This window comes from Heteronotia binoei, chromosome 2, assembly GCF_032191835.1.
Source record: "Heteronotia binoei isolate CCM8104 ecotype False Entrance Well chromosome 2, APGP_CSIRO_Hbin_v1, whole genome shotgun sequence".
NCBI lineage: Eukaryota > Metazoa > Chordata > Lepidosauria > Squamata > Gekkonidae > Heteronotia > Heteronotia binoei.
The window spans coordinates 126400023-126416659 of NC_083224.1; positions in this window are offsets into that span (position 1 = coordinate 126400023).

A 16637-nucleotide genomic window follows, 5' to 3' on the forward strand; every position below is an offset into this window, starting at 1 on the left:
TACTCTACCTGGCAGTGGATTTCAGAGGCTCAGCTGCAGATTGTTTCTAGCCCTGCTACCAGAGATCTGTTAAACTGGAGATGCCAGTTTCTGAACTTCAGGACCTTCCATATGAGAAGCATGTATTCTATTTCTGAACTTTCCTCAGTCTGGAAAAATCGTATTGGAAAAGTAGATTTGACTCTTTGTATTCATACCAACCAACATGTGCTAATCTTCAGGGTTCCTTGAATTTGGAAAATTGTTTGGTTATTTTCATTTTTTGCAATAAACTATTTCAGACAGGCAATATCTAAAAGGATGTAACTCAAGCAGGTAGTAGCTTTCACGTTCACTTAAATATCTAATACACATATATGCAGTATATTCCTAAGGAATTAAGCATTTTGAATTATGGATATCTGGAAAACAATTCAAATCTATTGTTTGGTGGAAGCTGTAAGTATTTGAAAAAACTATGCATGTAAGATGAGCATTTTCTATTGGCTTTGCCCTGTTTTACCTCAGCTCTGTTCTGGCATGTAGTTTATACTCTAGGTTCCACTGGCCATGCTGCTAGGTGAATGGGCCCTGCCAGCTTTGTGTCTTCCAAGAACTGCTTACTCCAGAGGGAGGACTAGAAGGAATCTTTGACCATGACCCACAGTGGCTTCTGGAAGCGCTGCATATGAGACTCTGCACGCCAGGATCTGTCCTGGGGCCTGTTTTGTTTAATAACTTTATAAATGATTTGGATATAAATTTTAATTTCTATTGAAAAGTTGATGGAGATTTTAGTTGTTTACCTTGACTTCAAGAAAGCTTTTGATAAAATTCCTCATCAAAGGCTCCTTAGTAAGCTTGAGAGTCATGTGCTAAAAGCACAAGTCCTCTTGTGGATCAAAAACTGGCTAATTAATAGGAAACAGAGTGAGTATAAATGATCCAAAGGGATCTGTCAAGGCTGGGTGAGTGGGCGTCAACATGGCAAATGAGGTTCAACGTGGCCAAGTGCAAAGTAATGCACATTGGGGCCAACCCTACAATACAAGTTGACGGGGTGTGACCTGGCGAAGATTGACCGAGAGAGATATCTTGGGGTCATGGTAGATAACTCACTGAGACAGTGTGCAACTGCAATAAAAAAGGCCAACACCATGCTGGGAATTATTAGGAAGGGAACTGAAAACAAATCAACCAGTATCATAATCGATGGTGCAGCTTCATTTGGAATACTGTGTACAATTCTGGTCACCACACCTCGAAAAAGATATTATAGCATTTGAAAGAGTGCAGAAAAAGGCGATTAGAATGATTAAAAGGTTGGAACACTTTCCCCATGCTCAGGGCTCTTTAGCCTGGATAAATGTTGACTGAGGGGTGACATGATAGAAGTTTACAAGATTATTCATGGGACAGAGAAAGTAGAGAAAGAAGTACTTTTCTCCCTTTCTCACAATACAAGAACTCATGGACATTCAATGAAATCGCTGAGCAGTCGGGTTAGAACTGATAAAAGGAAGTACTTCTTCACCCGAAGGGTGATTAACACATGGAATTCACTGCTATAGGAGGTGATGGCAGCTACAAGCATCAACAGCTTCAAGAGGGGATTGGATAAACATATGGAGCAGAGATCCATCAGCGGCTATTAGCCACAGCTTATTGTTGGAACTCTGTCTGTTGCAGTGATGTTCTGTATTCTTGGTGTTTGGGGGTGGGGACAGTGGAAGGGCTTCTAGTGTCCTGGCCCCACTGGTGGACCTCCTGATGGTGCCTGGTTTTTTGGCCACTGTGTGACACAGAGTGTTGGGCTGGGTGGGCCATTGGCCTAATCCAACATGGCTTCTCTTATGTTAGTAGATATAGAAATAAAGTTATAAAGATGCAATTTTATATACCTATGGTTAATTTTCTAGTGGTAATATGTTTTATTTCTATTAAATTTATTTGATTGTATATTATAATCTTGTTATCTTTGAAAAATAATACAAACTTTAAGTATAAAAAAATTGCAGATGATACTGGTATAACAAGTTTTATTAAGTTTAACAAGGAAAATTAGGGAATTGGGGAAAGGATCAGGGATAGGATACAGAAAATAAAAGAATAGATTACAGTTATTACTACATCAAGAAGAACAAAAGAAAAAGTATAATTCCTTACACCTGCAAGTACTCAAAATTAATACATAGATATTACCTTTAAAGTCTACAAATATTTTATGATCTTTTGATATTACTGTAAAATCCTCCTGTTTTACCAACTATTTAGTGTCAGATTCCAGATTCTTATGATCATACAAAACCAAATCTATGTATCTTTAATCTACATAAAGCAACAGAAGGAAGGAAAAAAAGAAGAGAAAGAAAGGTTCAAATTCTGCTCTTCAGTACTTGCTTATTAACCAAGAGGTTTCAATATGTATGCAGATGATACTAAACTGAGAGTGGTAGCAAATACAGTAGAATACAGAGTCAGGATACAGGATGATCTTGTCAGGCTATAAAACTCAGCTAAAACAAATAAAATGAATTTTAGCAGGGATAAGTGTAAAGTTCTGCATTTAGGTAGGAATAATCCAATACATAATTATAGGATGGGGAAGATGTGTCTTGGTAGCAGTGTTCCCTCTCAGCTTCAGAGTCTTGTGAGCAAAAATTCTACTTTGTGAGCTACTGGCATTAAAGTTGTGAGCTACTGCATAAATTATTGTGCTCTGGGGTCATCCTTCCTGAGCTAAGACAAAATGTGTAAGCTGCAGGCTAAGAATCTGTGAGCTAGCTCACACTAACAGCTTAGAGGGAACACTCCTTGGCAGTAGTATCTATGAAAAGGATTTCGGAGTCTTACAGTATGATGCTAAAGAGACTTACTCCACTCTAAGCCCATTAAAATGAATAGGCTTAGACTGGTGTAACTCTCTTTAGGATTGCACTGTTAGTGGACTATAATAATAATTTTAAAAAGATGCAGTATTAAATTCTTGTGGTCTGTTTAACACTTTGGGAATGGGTGGCATTTCCCTAGTTGTAATGTCATACTCACAGAGTTTAAAAAAGATATTGCTGAATTATTTCACAAACTGGTCTTCTTTTAATAATAATAATAATAGTAAGTTTTTATTTATATCCCGCCCTCCCCGCCGAGGCAGGCTCAGGGCGGCTTACAAAACATGATATGATATCATGATATAACAATACAGGTAAAATCAATTCACAATATAAATTTATTTAGCAATAATTTATTTAGCAATAATCTGTCAAGATGGAAGGCAGTTGCTTGAACCCTCTAGGACAGTGGTTCCCAACCTTTTTGGCACCAGGGACTGGTTTCATGGAAGAAAATTTCTCCACAGACCATTGTGTGTGGGGGGACATGCTGTGGTTTTTGCCAGCCCAGGCTGTCTCCCTGCCATGCCCCATACCTGCCCCCCTGTGAGGGTCTTTAAATGAGGCATAGGTGAAGATTGCTGCCGCACTTCCCCTTCTGCCTACCCGGACCCAGGTGGATGAAAGATGTGGTGCTTCGGAGTGAGGCCGTGCTGCCTCTTTTGTCTGCCTGGGTCCCAAAAGGGGCAGTGTGGCACCTCTGCCTTGCTCTGTGGCCTAGTTGCTAACAGGCCAGGAATGGTACTGGTCCATAGTCCAGGGGTTGGGGACCCCTGCTCTAGGAAGCAGCTGACAAAAACACAGAATTAGGAAGGATAAATAAAGAAGAGGGTATCTCTGCTAATGAAGTATGTCTTGCACCCCTCTTTAGAATTTAGAAATGATGTAATAAAAATTTCTGTCTTTCATGACTGAAGATGCTTGACATCTTTAGGATAATCTTAGGAATGTTGGCAATGTATTTCATGTCTGTCCTCATCCTAAATAACAGTGTTGATTTAAGTGTCATTAATACTGATGCTTCATGAATGCAAAGAAATATTTATTTATTTATTTATTAGACTTATATCCCGCCCTCCACACTGAGCTCAGGGCAGCTCACATTCAAGGTCATAAAAACCAATATTAATACAAGCCAAGCACAAAAATAAGAATACATCATAGATAAAATATATAAAACATATTGTGAAACAATGTTAGGTGCTATGTTGCTTTGCTTCTGGATTCATAATTTGCCAGTAGTCATATAGAATCATAGAGTTGGATAGGACCCCCAGGGTCATCTAGTCCAACCCCCTGCACAATGCAGGAAACTCACAAATACCTCTCCCTAAATTCGGAGAATCTTCATTGCTGTCAGATGCGCATTAGCCTCTGTTTAAAAACCTCCAAGGGTGGAGAGCTCACCACCTCCCAAGGAAGCCTGTTCCACTGAGGAACCGCTCTAATAGTCAGGAAGTTCTTCCCAATGCTGAGCCGGAAACTCTTTTGATTTAATTTCAACCCATATGTTACCTTATATATTGTTTTGCCGCTTACAAACAAAATTATGGTGGTGCAAGGAGGAACCCATGAGGACTTGCAGGAGGTATCTTGCAGGAGGTATCTCCGCTTGTGGAGAGGGCGGGATATAAATTGAAAGTAATAAATAAATAAATAAATAAATTTTCCCTTCCCTCACTATTTCTTCTTCCCCTTTCCTGGAAGCCTTCATACCCTTTCCACTTTCATGGCTTCCTTCTCTTTTTCCAGGGTTGCTAACCTCCAGGTGAGGCCTAGAGATCTTCTGGAATTATCACAGATCTCTGAACTACAGATATCAGTTCTGGATTTGCCACAGATTTTGGAACTACAGAGATCAGTTCCCCCTTAGGATTGCCAGTTCCAGGTTGGAAAATTCCTGAAGATTTGGGGGGTGGAGCCTTGGAGAAGTGAAGTTAGGAGAATGAAGTGACTTCAGCAGGACATAATGCCATAGAGTCCAACCCTCTAAAGCAGGGTTTCCCAACCTCCCCCCCCCCATCGTGGCCCGGTTATTTTTACACTTCTCCTTTGTGGCCCACTAAAATTTAGAGGTGGAGCCAGAAGACTTTGGGGGTGGAGCCAGGAGATAGGAAATGATGTACAAACAAGCCTAAAACTCTTGCAATATTAAATTTAGGAATGGTAGAAGAATAGTGGGATTTTGCAATGCAATTTAAAAAAACATGAAATAGAAGCCTGGGAAAACATGACGAGGGGATCAGGTATTGTGGGCTTATAGACTTGTCCATAGATTGCATTGCCAACAAGTTCAACCAGTTCAAAGATGCCTGCAGGATCCTGTAAGGTGGAGAGATCGATCTTGCCCAGGCTACGAGCCGGAGAATCACTCGCCATGTTTCCGGGGACCGAGCAAGACCTTCACCCCCTTTGCAGCACCGCCTGGGCTCCCCCTTCACTTGATTGCCCACCTTCTCGCATGCACCAGAGCCAAGCAGGGGGAAGGGGAGATGAGCTCCCTCCCGATCCTCGCCCTCTTCACCTGCCGCCTCCCTTCAGCTCCCGCCCAGCACGCTGGAGGAGAGGGGACTAAAAAAAAACCCTTGAGGAGATCTCCCCCAAGGTGAGGTGCCACTTTGCAACCTGCCCAGCTCTTCTTCCTTGCAAACCCCAGTGGGGCTGATGGTCAGTGGACAGGGGAAGGCTAAGGGGGCCACCGGGGGTGGGGAGGGGGTGGCTGGCCAGTGGGCATGCTTGGTCAATTGCTGATGACCACCAGCCCTGCCACAGGGCCTCCAGTCCCCTGGCCACCCCTCCCCCCACCTTCTCCGCATCACACCTTCCTCCCTCAGGGTCGCACGCCTCCACGCCTCCTTCTACCTCCCTTCCCCACCGCAGGCAGGTCAGCTGCATAAAGCCCTTCCCACCCCCCTGACAGATTGGTGGGAAATTGGCGCTGAGCTCATTTCGCGCTGGGCCAAGCCAGCCACAGGTTGAACAGACCATGGCCGAAAAGGGTACATGGCTTTTCCCTCCTCCCTCCCCGGCACTTCCTGGATGGGAAGGAAGTGCTAGGGAGGGAGGAGCCATGTGCCCTTTCCGCCATGATCTGTTCAACCTGCGGCCGGCTTGACCCAGCGCAGAGTGAGCTCAATGCCGATTTCCCATTAATTGGGCAATAGGTCGTTGAGCGGGGGGGGAAGAGCTTTACACAGCATGAAACTGACCTGGCTGTGGTGGGGAAGGGAGGGAGAAGGAGGTGCGCAGGTGCGCAACCCCGAGGGAGGGAGGCATGATGATGGGAAGGGGCAGCCAGGGGACTGGAGGCCCCATGGTCTGGCATTGAGGGCTCCATGGCCCGGTGCCAGGTCGTGACCCTGCCATTGGGAAACACAGCTCTAAAGCACCCATTTTCTCCAGGGGAACTGATTCCTGTCATCTGAAGAGCAGTTATAATTCCAGGTTATTTCAAGCCCTCCCCTGGAGGTTGTTCCCTCTAAGCTGTGTACATGTTCTCTCCAAACTGTGCAGCTGTTCATTAATGCAGGAAACAATACTCAACTGCAGTTTGGAGCTGTGTAAGGTCTTGCACTGCCCATTTTAAGATTACAGCAGTTATATTCTGCTCAGGATGTGAAACTGCTCCACTCAGTAAGTGAAAAATAGGGAGAACATTGCTTGTTACTCTGGTTCCCATAGAAGAAATAGCTGCTTGGAGGGTGGAGTCTATGACATTATACCATTCTGCAGTCCCTCCCCTCTCCAAACCCCATCCTTCTCAGGCTCCACACCTCAAATTTGCAGGTATTTCTTAACCTGAAGTTGGGAACCCTATCTCCTTCCCACCCAACAGCCAACCTACCTTTATCTGCCCCTCTGTTTTCAGCATCTACCTAGGAAAATTGTAGTCCTGTTGTATGATGCTGGCCACTGGGTCAAGCTCACTTAAAAATAAGGAACCCTCAAGGACTTGTGGGGTAGCACCTCACTCTCCCCTGTACCCCACTTCCAACATTATGTTCTCTTTCCCTCCCCAGGCAACCCTACATTCTCTCCCTTTCTCTTCCTCATTTTCTCCTTCTCAGCCATTCACCAACCTACCTTTTGTCTGCCTCCTATCTTCAGTTGTATTTATTATTTATTTCATTTATACCTAATTTTTCTCCACAGTGGAGAGCAAAGCAGTTTACATCTTCTCTCTTCCTTTTTATCTGCGCAAGACTGTGAGGTAAGTTTTGCTGAAAGTATGTGACTGGTCCAAAATCATGCAATGAGCTTCCACAGCAAGACGGGGATTCAGACCTGGGTCTCTAAGACCCTACTTTGACACTATAACTTTCACTGGCTTTCATATGGTGGCTGCTGTTGAACAGCAAGAAGCAGCAAGTCAGTTAGTATCAAGTCACTAGGCCTAGACTTGTCATCCTCCACATGGGACGTGGAGATCTCCCAGAATTACAACTGAACTACAGACAACAGAGATCTGTGCCCTTGGAGAAAATGACTGTTTTGGAGGGTGGAGTCTATGGCATTATATTTGGCTGAGGCCTCTCCACTCCCCAAACCCTGCCCCCCTCAGACTCTATCACAAAATTTCCAGGAATTTCCCAGTCTTGAGTTGACAATTCCACAGGCCTGGCCCTCAAAGGCCAAAAATAGACATTGAAAAGACCTTGATTTCTCCCCCTGCCTTTTTAGTCACAGAAACCCAACCTGGAATACTGTGGTTGCTTAAAGCTACTAACAGCCACTGAAGGAATCTGTTGCCTAAAGCTATAGGCACTTTTTATCATTTAAGAGTTTTTTTAAAACCCCACAATGTTTGAGTTTTTAATGTCTCTCTCTTTTTTTTTTTTTGCAGACCTAAGGCCACTTTCAGAAAGACCTTTCTTGCCTATTCATAGCTCCATTCACCAGATCTAAATATCCTCAGATTTGGCTGACTTTGCTATTAGTATATAGATGTGCTGTCTAATGTCACATCATAATTTAATACCAATCACTTGGCAAATATAAATAGAATTCAAACAAATTATATAATTTTTCAGAGGTAAAGCAAGAATGTTGGAACAACTGATGTAAAAATTAAAACCCAAGGCAAGAAATCAGAATTCATACTGATTAAATAGTTCATTCAAAATTAATATTTCTCAAAATTTTGTTATTTTCTGTCCCCCATTCACTTCTTCTGCTTAGTATGGCTTTTATTAAAGATGATCTTAAAAAGGTAGAATTGTTTGTCTTGAAAGCAAGTTTTGTAAATCACAATTGCTTTAATGCACATTATTGCAATTACCATTTAACTAATGAACTCTTTAAATTTAATTAGCATGATGGGTGCCAATTTTGACAAGATAAATTAATCTTGCTGTGATGAAAGCTTCATAAAACTTATTATTGTTTTAGTAATTATCCACAGAGAAACTCTGGTCATTTTAAACTTAGTCTCATCTGGCATTTATTTATTATTCCAAGGACACTATTATTAGGTAGGAAGATGTGTAGCTTCATTGTCTCCAGTACTCTCTCCCAGTGAAGACACAAGACAACCACAGTTGGGTATAACTAGCTTATTTAAATGGTCAATCTATGTTCACTGGAATTGAATGTGTTGGCCTGGTATGGGCATCAGAGGTGAGTCTGGCCATCTGTCTGGTGTACCAACTGCCTAGTACACCAGCAGATGGCCTTCTGAGTCTGTTGGAGGTGGTGGCTGGGTGGGCCTTGGAGTACCCATAGCTACTGGTCTTGGAAGACTTCAGTGTCTATGCAGATGAAACTGCTGCCTCTGTTCAGGCTTCAGAACTAATGTCTTCCATGGCATCATTGGGACTCAAACAATTAGTTTCGGGCCCCACATATCAGGCAGGCCACACATTGGATTTGATCTTTAGTATATGCAGTTTTATGGTCTGTTGCCAATGATATGGATTATGGTCTTTCGACTTAATTTAATATTTCTGCATTTATGATATTGCTTAATTTTGATGTTGCTGTAAGGTTTTAATGTTGTAAGCTGCCCTGGGCCCGCCTGCAGGATAGGGCAGGGTATAAATTAAAAAATTAAATTAAAATTAAATTAAATTAGTATGGGGTTGAATCTAGCCTCAAAGGAAGAGGTGCCATGGTTGGACCACTTGACTTTGAAGGCCTGGCTGGATATTTCCACTCCTCCCTGTCTAGGCGATGAGCCAAATCTGCTCGCCTGCAGAGACTAATGGACCCTATTGGGTTCCAGAATGCTCTGCAGGATCCACAGCCCTCCTTCACCTCCATAGATGAGCTGGTTTGTTAGGAGACTGGAATTCCTGGGAATACAGAAGAATTCCTGGGAATACATCCCCCTGGTATACATCCCCCTGGTATACAGAAGAACTCTGAGGATGAAACAGGAGCTCAGATGACTAGACCAAGTTTGGCAGCATACTTGTGATGAGGGGGCTTGAACATCTCTTGGTGAAGTCCTATGAGGTGGTGGTGAAGGCTGTGATGAGGGAGTTCTACTCAGCCTCCATCACATCCGCAGGCTCATGCCAAGCTCAATCGTTTAAGATAATTTGTTTATTAACATCCCTCACAACTAGAGACTCAAACAGAGGAAAGGATTCAGCTATCATTTCTGAGGCATTTATGAGCTTTTTTGCAGATAAAGTCCTGTTGCTCTGTCACGGTCTAACTGCCAACCTTGATACAGTGAGTGAACTGGAAGCCCCTTGGCTGTCTTTGGGTTCAGTTTGTGATTCCTTCAACTTCCTCTCCTCTACTGATGTTGACAGGGTTCTGATAGCTGTTAGACCTACCACTTGCTTACTGGACCCATGTCCCTCATGGCTGTTTAAGGCTGGTGATGAGAGGATCCGGGGTTCCATGAAGAAAATTATCAACCAGAGAGCCAGTTTGGTGTAGTGGTCAAGTGTGCAGACTCTTATCTGGGAGATCTGGGTTTGATTCCCTACTCCTCCACTTACAGTTGCTGGAATGGCCTTGGGTCAACCATAGCTATCGTAGGAGTTGTCCTTGAAAGGGCAGCTGCGATGAGAGCCTTCTCAGTCCTACCCACCTCACAGGGTATCTGTTGTGGGGGGGGGGGGGGAGAAGATATAGGAGATTGCAATTGCTCTGATTCAGAGAGAAGGGCGGGGTATAAATTTGCATTCTTCTTCTTCTTCTTCTTCTTAGAGACTGGAATGTTTCCAGAGGGCCTAAAGGAGGTAAAGGTTATACTGCTCTTAAAGAAGCCATCATTACCACCCAGTATCAAATCTACTGTTTCTGGGTAAGGTAATATATAGAGTGGTAGCTGAGCAGCACCCGGGCTTTTTGGAGGACACTTAGGCGCTAGATCTGTTCCAGTCAGATTTCTGCCCCCAGCCATGGGACCGAGACTGTCCTGGTTGCTCTAATGGATGACCTCCAAATACAGCTGGATCAAGGTGGCTCAGCATTGCTGCTACTATTAGATCTCACAGCAGTGTTTGACACAGGCAACCATGATCTGTTGACTCACTGCCTTGTCGATGTGGGAGTACGTGGGTTGGCCTTGCAATGGCTCTCCTCTTTTCTCCATGGACAGGGACAGAGGGTGGCACAAGGAGATTATGTGTCTTCAAGGTACCCCCTGGTTTGTGGGGGTTCCTCAAAGGGCACTCCTCTCCTCAGTGTTTAACATCTATATGCATCCCCTTGCCCAGCTGGTACAGAGTTTTGGGCTAGGGTGTCATCAATATGCAGATGACACTCAGCTGTATTTGCTGTTGGGTGATTGATTGGCCTTGATCCCATCATCTTTGGTTGAGGGTCTGAAGGCCATGGTGGGCTGGCTGAAGCAGAGTAGGTTGAAACTGAACCCCTCAAAGACAGAGGTTCTGTGGCTGCGGAGACGAGGGCTGTTGCTGGAGCACAGATTGCCTGCTGACTCTTAGTAATCACAGTCATCCTTTCTAAATGTTCCAGGACTGACTGTTTGATGATTTGTTCTAAAACTCTTCCTGGTATAGACGTCAAGCTGATGTGTCGGTAGTTACCTAGATCCTCCTTTTCCTCCTTCTTGTAGATGGGGGACAACATTTGCCCGCCTCCAATCTTTTGGCACTTCTCCTGTTCTCCAAGAATTCTCTAAAATAATGGCCAGAGGCTCAGAAATTACATCCGCATGCTCTTTTAGTATCCTTGGATGCAGTTCATCTGGCCCTGAGGACTTAGTTTCATTTAAAAGAAACTAGGTGTTTATGCTGATCTTAGGTTTCAACTCCTTTCTCTCATTATATGTTCTGTTTTTGCCATGTTGAGCACTGTTTCCCTCAGAAGAGAAGACTGAGGAAAAGTAGGAATTGAGCAGTTCTGCCCTCTCTTCATCACCTGTTAAAATTTAACATTCCTGCCCTCACAAAAGGCCTACCATGTCCTTGCTCTTTTTCTTATTCTGAACATAAGAAAATAACCCTTTTTGTTGATTTTAGTGTCTTTGGCTAGCCTAAGCTCATACTGAGCTTTAGTTTTCCTAACTCTTTCTCTACAAGCACTTGTGATTTGTTTATATACGTCCTTGTTTATAAGGCCCTCCTTCCATTTCTTAAATAAGTCTTTTTTTATTTCTCAAGTCTTTAGAGAGCTGTTTATGGAGCCACCTCAGCTTCTTTAGGATTCTCCCATTTTTTCTTCTTATAGGAATTGTCTGTGATTGTGCTTTCAATATCTTATTTTTAAGAAACTCTCACCCCTCATGAACCCCCTTCTTTTTAAGTATTTCTGACCATGGGCTTCTTTAGGCTTTTTCCATTTTTTCTTCTCATAGGAATCGTCTATGATTGCGCTTTCAGTATTTCGCTTTTAAGAAACTCCCACCCCTCCTGAACCCCCTTCCTCCTAAGTATTTCTGACCATGGGGTTTTACCCAGCATAGTTCTAAGTTTATCAAAGTTTGCCTTTCTGAAGTCCAACCTATATGTCTGACTATGTACAGCTTTTCCCTTCCCTAAGACTGTAAATTCCAAAATCACATGGTCACTACTGCCCAGGGTGTACACAATTTCCACCTCATCAGCCAATTCTTTCTTGTTGGTAAGATTCAAGTCCAAAATAGCAGATCCCCTTGTTTCCTTCTCCACTTTCTGGAAAAGGAAGTTGTCAGCAAGACAAGTCAGGAATTTATTTGCCCTTTTGTTTTTAGTAGAGTTGGACTTCCAACAGTTGTCTGGGTAATTGAAATCCCCCATGATCACTGTGTCTGAACTCTTGGAGAACTTTGCAATCTGTTGTAGGAGTATCTCATCCTCAACAAGGGCCAGGAGCTTTCATGTCCTGGCTGCAACCTGGTGGAACTCTCTGCCAAAAGACACCAGGGCCCTGCAGGATCTTTTACAATTCTGCAGGGCCCGAAAAGCAGAGATGTTCTGCCAGGCTTTTGCCTGAGGACTGAGCAACTGTTGCCGTGTTGGCACCCCATCTTTCACCTAAGGGGGGGGACCATTCCCAATGCTTAGAAAGCAGAATTGTAGCATGCTATAAAGAATGTCCACTGAGTTATAACTGGTTTTAGATTAACTGATTTTATTGATTTTATGTATATTTTTTGCTATATAAAATCATAGAATCGCCTAGAGCCTGGCGTCAACTGGGATGAGGTGATTATAGTTTATATGATAATGATATAACAAATAACAGGAGGAAAGTTTAAAAGGAGCTGCATAAGGTTTAGTTCCCTGCTGGTATTGGCTTGAAAGGAAGATTGAAGACAAATGGCAGCATCCCCAATGCAAAAAAAAAAAAAAGATTTCATTGCTGTATTCAAACAAAATAAAGGGGAGGATCATCAGTGCAGAATGAAATTGACATGAGATGTAAAGGGAGAGAGATACTAGGATGGGAAGCTTTGAAAACATTTTCCTTTAATGCTTTAGTGAACAAACTTTTTTTGTGGGGGGGGGGACTGTTTTGGAGTCTCCAGAAGCCTACCATTCCAAAGGCAACTGAGCCACGTGGACCTTCTGCAAATTGCTGATCTTAAGAATCACTTGAGATCAAACAATTAGGAGGACACAGTGCAATCTGCACAGGGCAAGCTCTAAAAACTGTCAAGATTATGACCTGTGTGCAGGATCAAATTGTGAATCACAAAGAGAAAACCACATTATATTATTACATCTTAACCGGAACTCTTAATGTTTTTTATCAGTTGGATCTGGTCATGGACTGTAATAAAACTGAATCTGAATCTGACCACTCAAATTTGCAAAGAACAGCAGAAAATTAGTGTTACTATGCATCTGCAATAGGGCATTGATAAAAATACCCCTCTAATTTATTTTTATTTTTTTTGTAATTTAGTGGCACAAGACTAAAAAAGCTCCCCAGAGCTTTTGCTTGAGGACTCCTCCCCCATACAATTTGCAGCCTTGTGCAAAGCATGATGGAGTTGTAGTTGATTCTGCACAGGCATACAAGCACACACACACACACACAAACACAAGTTGCCAACAATCACAGCTTGCAATGCCAGTGTCAGTGGGTTCTACCATGCATTCTGTACGCTTAACATGTACCCCATATTATGAGATTGTGTGCCTCTTTCCCATTTTTCATGGTGGCTGATAACAAAGCAGAGAACTGAGAGCCAATTTGGTGTAGTGGTTAGCAGCACAGACTAACCTGGAGAACTGGATTTGATTCCCCACTCCTCCTCATGCAGCTGCTGGGTGACCTTGGACAAGCCACAGTTCTCTCAGAGCTCTCTCAGGCCCTCTTACCTCATGGGATGTCTTTTGTGGGGAGAGGAGGGGAAGGAGATTGTAAGATGGCCTGAGACTCTGGGTAAAGGGCAGGATATAAATTCAATCTCCTTCTCTTCCTCCTCTTGCTCAGCAATATGGGAAAAGGCTTCACAGCTGTTTGTTAGTTTCAAAAAAAGTCTGGTCAGTTTCAACATCAGACTTTCCCCCTTTCCCTGCCTTCCCTTCTGTTCCCTTTCATTCAGTGAACTAACACTAAAATAATGCACAAAACCTGAATAATGATGATTTAAATGGAATGTGCTTGCTGGACACCATTGTGCAGCTGTATGTAAATTTACAACTATGTAAATTTTTAAAAACTTTGGATGCCACCCCCATACATCACAAGTGACATTCCACCCCAATTTAGATAAGTGGGTTTTTAAATTACAGCTGTAGAATAAATACACAGAATCCAATATCAAGCTTAAAGGCTTATAGCACTGAAAATCAGCAGTAAGATGTGTGTGCATAATAGGCCCCTGTCTTCTTAACTTTTTCTCCGCTTCCAGTTTCTCTGAATTGCTTCTGTACACCTGCTTCATCCAAAAGTGTGTTTACTGGAAAAGGGATTTCATATATAGAAACAAGAACCCTTTTCAGTTGTTGCTGTTTTGGTGCTTCTGCCTCATCTACCAAGAGAGTGTGGTACTTGTGAGCTTCTCAATATACATAGTTGCTTTTCTATGTGAATAGGGCAACTCGGATTTTGCCGGTCTGGCACTCACACATAAAATGTGAGATAAGATCACTAGAATTGAAATGGGCTAAGGGAAAGCCAGTCTGCAACAGATGAGAAGAGAAAGCTGAGAGTATTATACAGGCTGAACCTGGATAATCAGTTCTTAGATTTTTCATTTCAATTCCAAATCCAAAAACCTTTATTGGCATAACAATAAATTTGAAAAAAAGTAGCAGTACAAATCAGCCTATATGCCAACAAAGAGAAACAATCAAAATACAATGATTTGTAACATTATATGTAGTAATAATAATAGGATGAAGTGATAAAAGTTTGGAACGGTAATCTCTAATATTACAGTAATTAAAAGGGTTATAGTAAAAAGCTTAACTATCCAAAAAGGAATAATAGATACATCTTATTTCTCTCACTCACTCTTCCCACCCTTCCCTCTTTCCTCTTTTCTTTACACTTTTTCTTGGCCCCTGAGTATATTTGTCAGGAACTCTGCCACCTGTTCAGTAACTTCGGGGGTTTTGTTTGCTAGCAAGAATTCAATGCCTCTATTGGTCGCAGTCTTAGAGAGCTGAAAAAGAGGATGAATCAAATGTGAACATAGCTGAGTAAACAGCGGGCAGTTTAAGAAGATATGCTGAACAGAGTTGGGTTTTTTACAGAGACATCGGCAGAGTCTTTCCTCATAGGGGATACCCTTGTATCTGCTTGTAACCACAGTTGAAGGAAATAAGTCTGGCCAGCATAAATGATCTGCGTTGAGAAGGTATTGTTAAGCTTGAAAAGCACTAAGCCATAGAGTTTTGCGGGAGGGCAAGTCCCAAGAAATGGGGTGAACAAGTACCCTCTGCTCCAACTTTTATTAGTCGTAATTGTAAATCAGTGTCCTGGATTCTCCTTTGATTTGTTCGGAATATATAGGTTTCATTGAAGTTAGCCAGGGAGTTTAAATCAATACCTAAAGAGTTAATTTTCTCCTGTATTAATTGGGCCAATTTAGAAGCATATGGGTCAGCAGGTAAAGCAGCGATAAGACTATTTGGAGAGGGTTGAAAATAAAGATGTAACCAATATTTAATGGCAGCAACCTATTCTCTAGCTTCTATGGTATAGAGACCCAGCTCAGCACACAAGGTGAAATAACTAACAGAGTTGGGAATGCCAAAAATACGACGCAGGAAGATTGCATTAACTTGTTCAACCTTTTTATTAAGTCCTGAATCTGTACAGGAACCCCGTACAGTAATTGAGATATCACTGTAGACCAAAAAATCCATAGAGTTGCCAGGACAAATTGATTACCTTTTTGATAGTGAAAATGAATTATAGCAGCCATATTGTTCATGGCCAATTTAAGATTGGCCTGTAAGACCGAACTGTTCAGACAGGCTTTTCTGGTTGACTGAAAATGGGCTGCCACTGGACATCCTGCAGAAGCTGGCGATCATAGTCAGAACCCACTACCGCCAGACTGGATTGAGACAGCGCAAATAGTTTTAAACTGATAAGTGTATTATGGTTTTATATGTTTTATGGAATTGATTGTTTTTATGATATTGTAAGCCGCCCTGAGTCCGCTTGCGGAGAGGGCGGGATATAAATGTAAATAAATAAATAAATAAATAAATAAATAAATAAATAAATAAATAAATAAATAAATAAATAAATAAATAAATAAATAAATAAGAGAATGCTCCCAATGTATGGAACATTTTTCATTATAATGAAAGAGAATACCCAGGTATCTAAAAGATTTAACTTGTTCAATTACTCTTCCATCGATCTTCCAGACAGAACTTCCTGATTTAGAAAATACCAAAATTTTAGCCTTATCAAAAATAATAAATAAGGAGTTCTGGTTACAGAATGAAATAAATGCTAATAGGGAGCATTTTAATCCTACTTTAGTAACAGAAAGAACTACTACATCATCTGCATATAATGATAGGAACTGGGACTGAGTTTAATTTGGGAGAGTGTCCATCAGTTTTAGCCAAATAGGAGGGGAGATCTGAAAGGAACACATTAAATAGAGAGGGGGCTAAAACGTAACACTGCTTTACGCCCTTGCTCAGATTTTCATTGTTATTCTATTGTTGACCCATTATCCTTTTTTTGTGTGAAGTGGGTGATGTTACATTCAGGCCTCAGATTCAGCAGGAGCTCACAGGAGCACAGCTCCTGAACCTTTCTGAGGGTTCCTCCTCTTCCTCCCCACCTACCTGGTCCATTGAATAGGAGGTGCAGCTGCATAACAATCCTTGGATTAGGAGAGCGGGTAGCCAGCCAGCCACCAGGGACTTTGGCATGCCCCCAGAA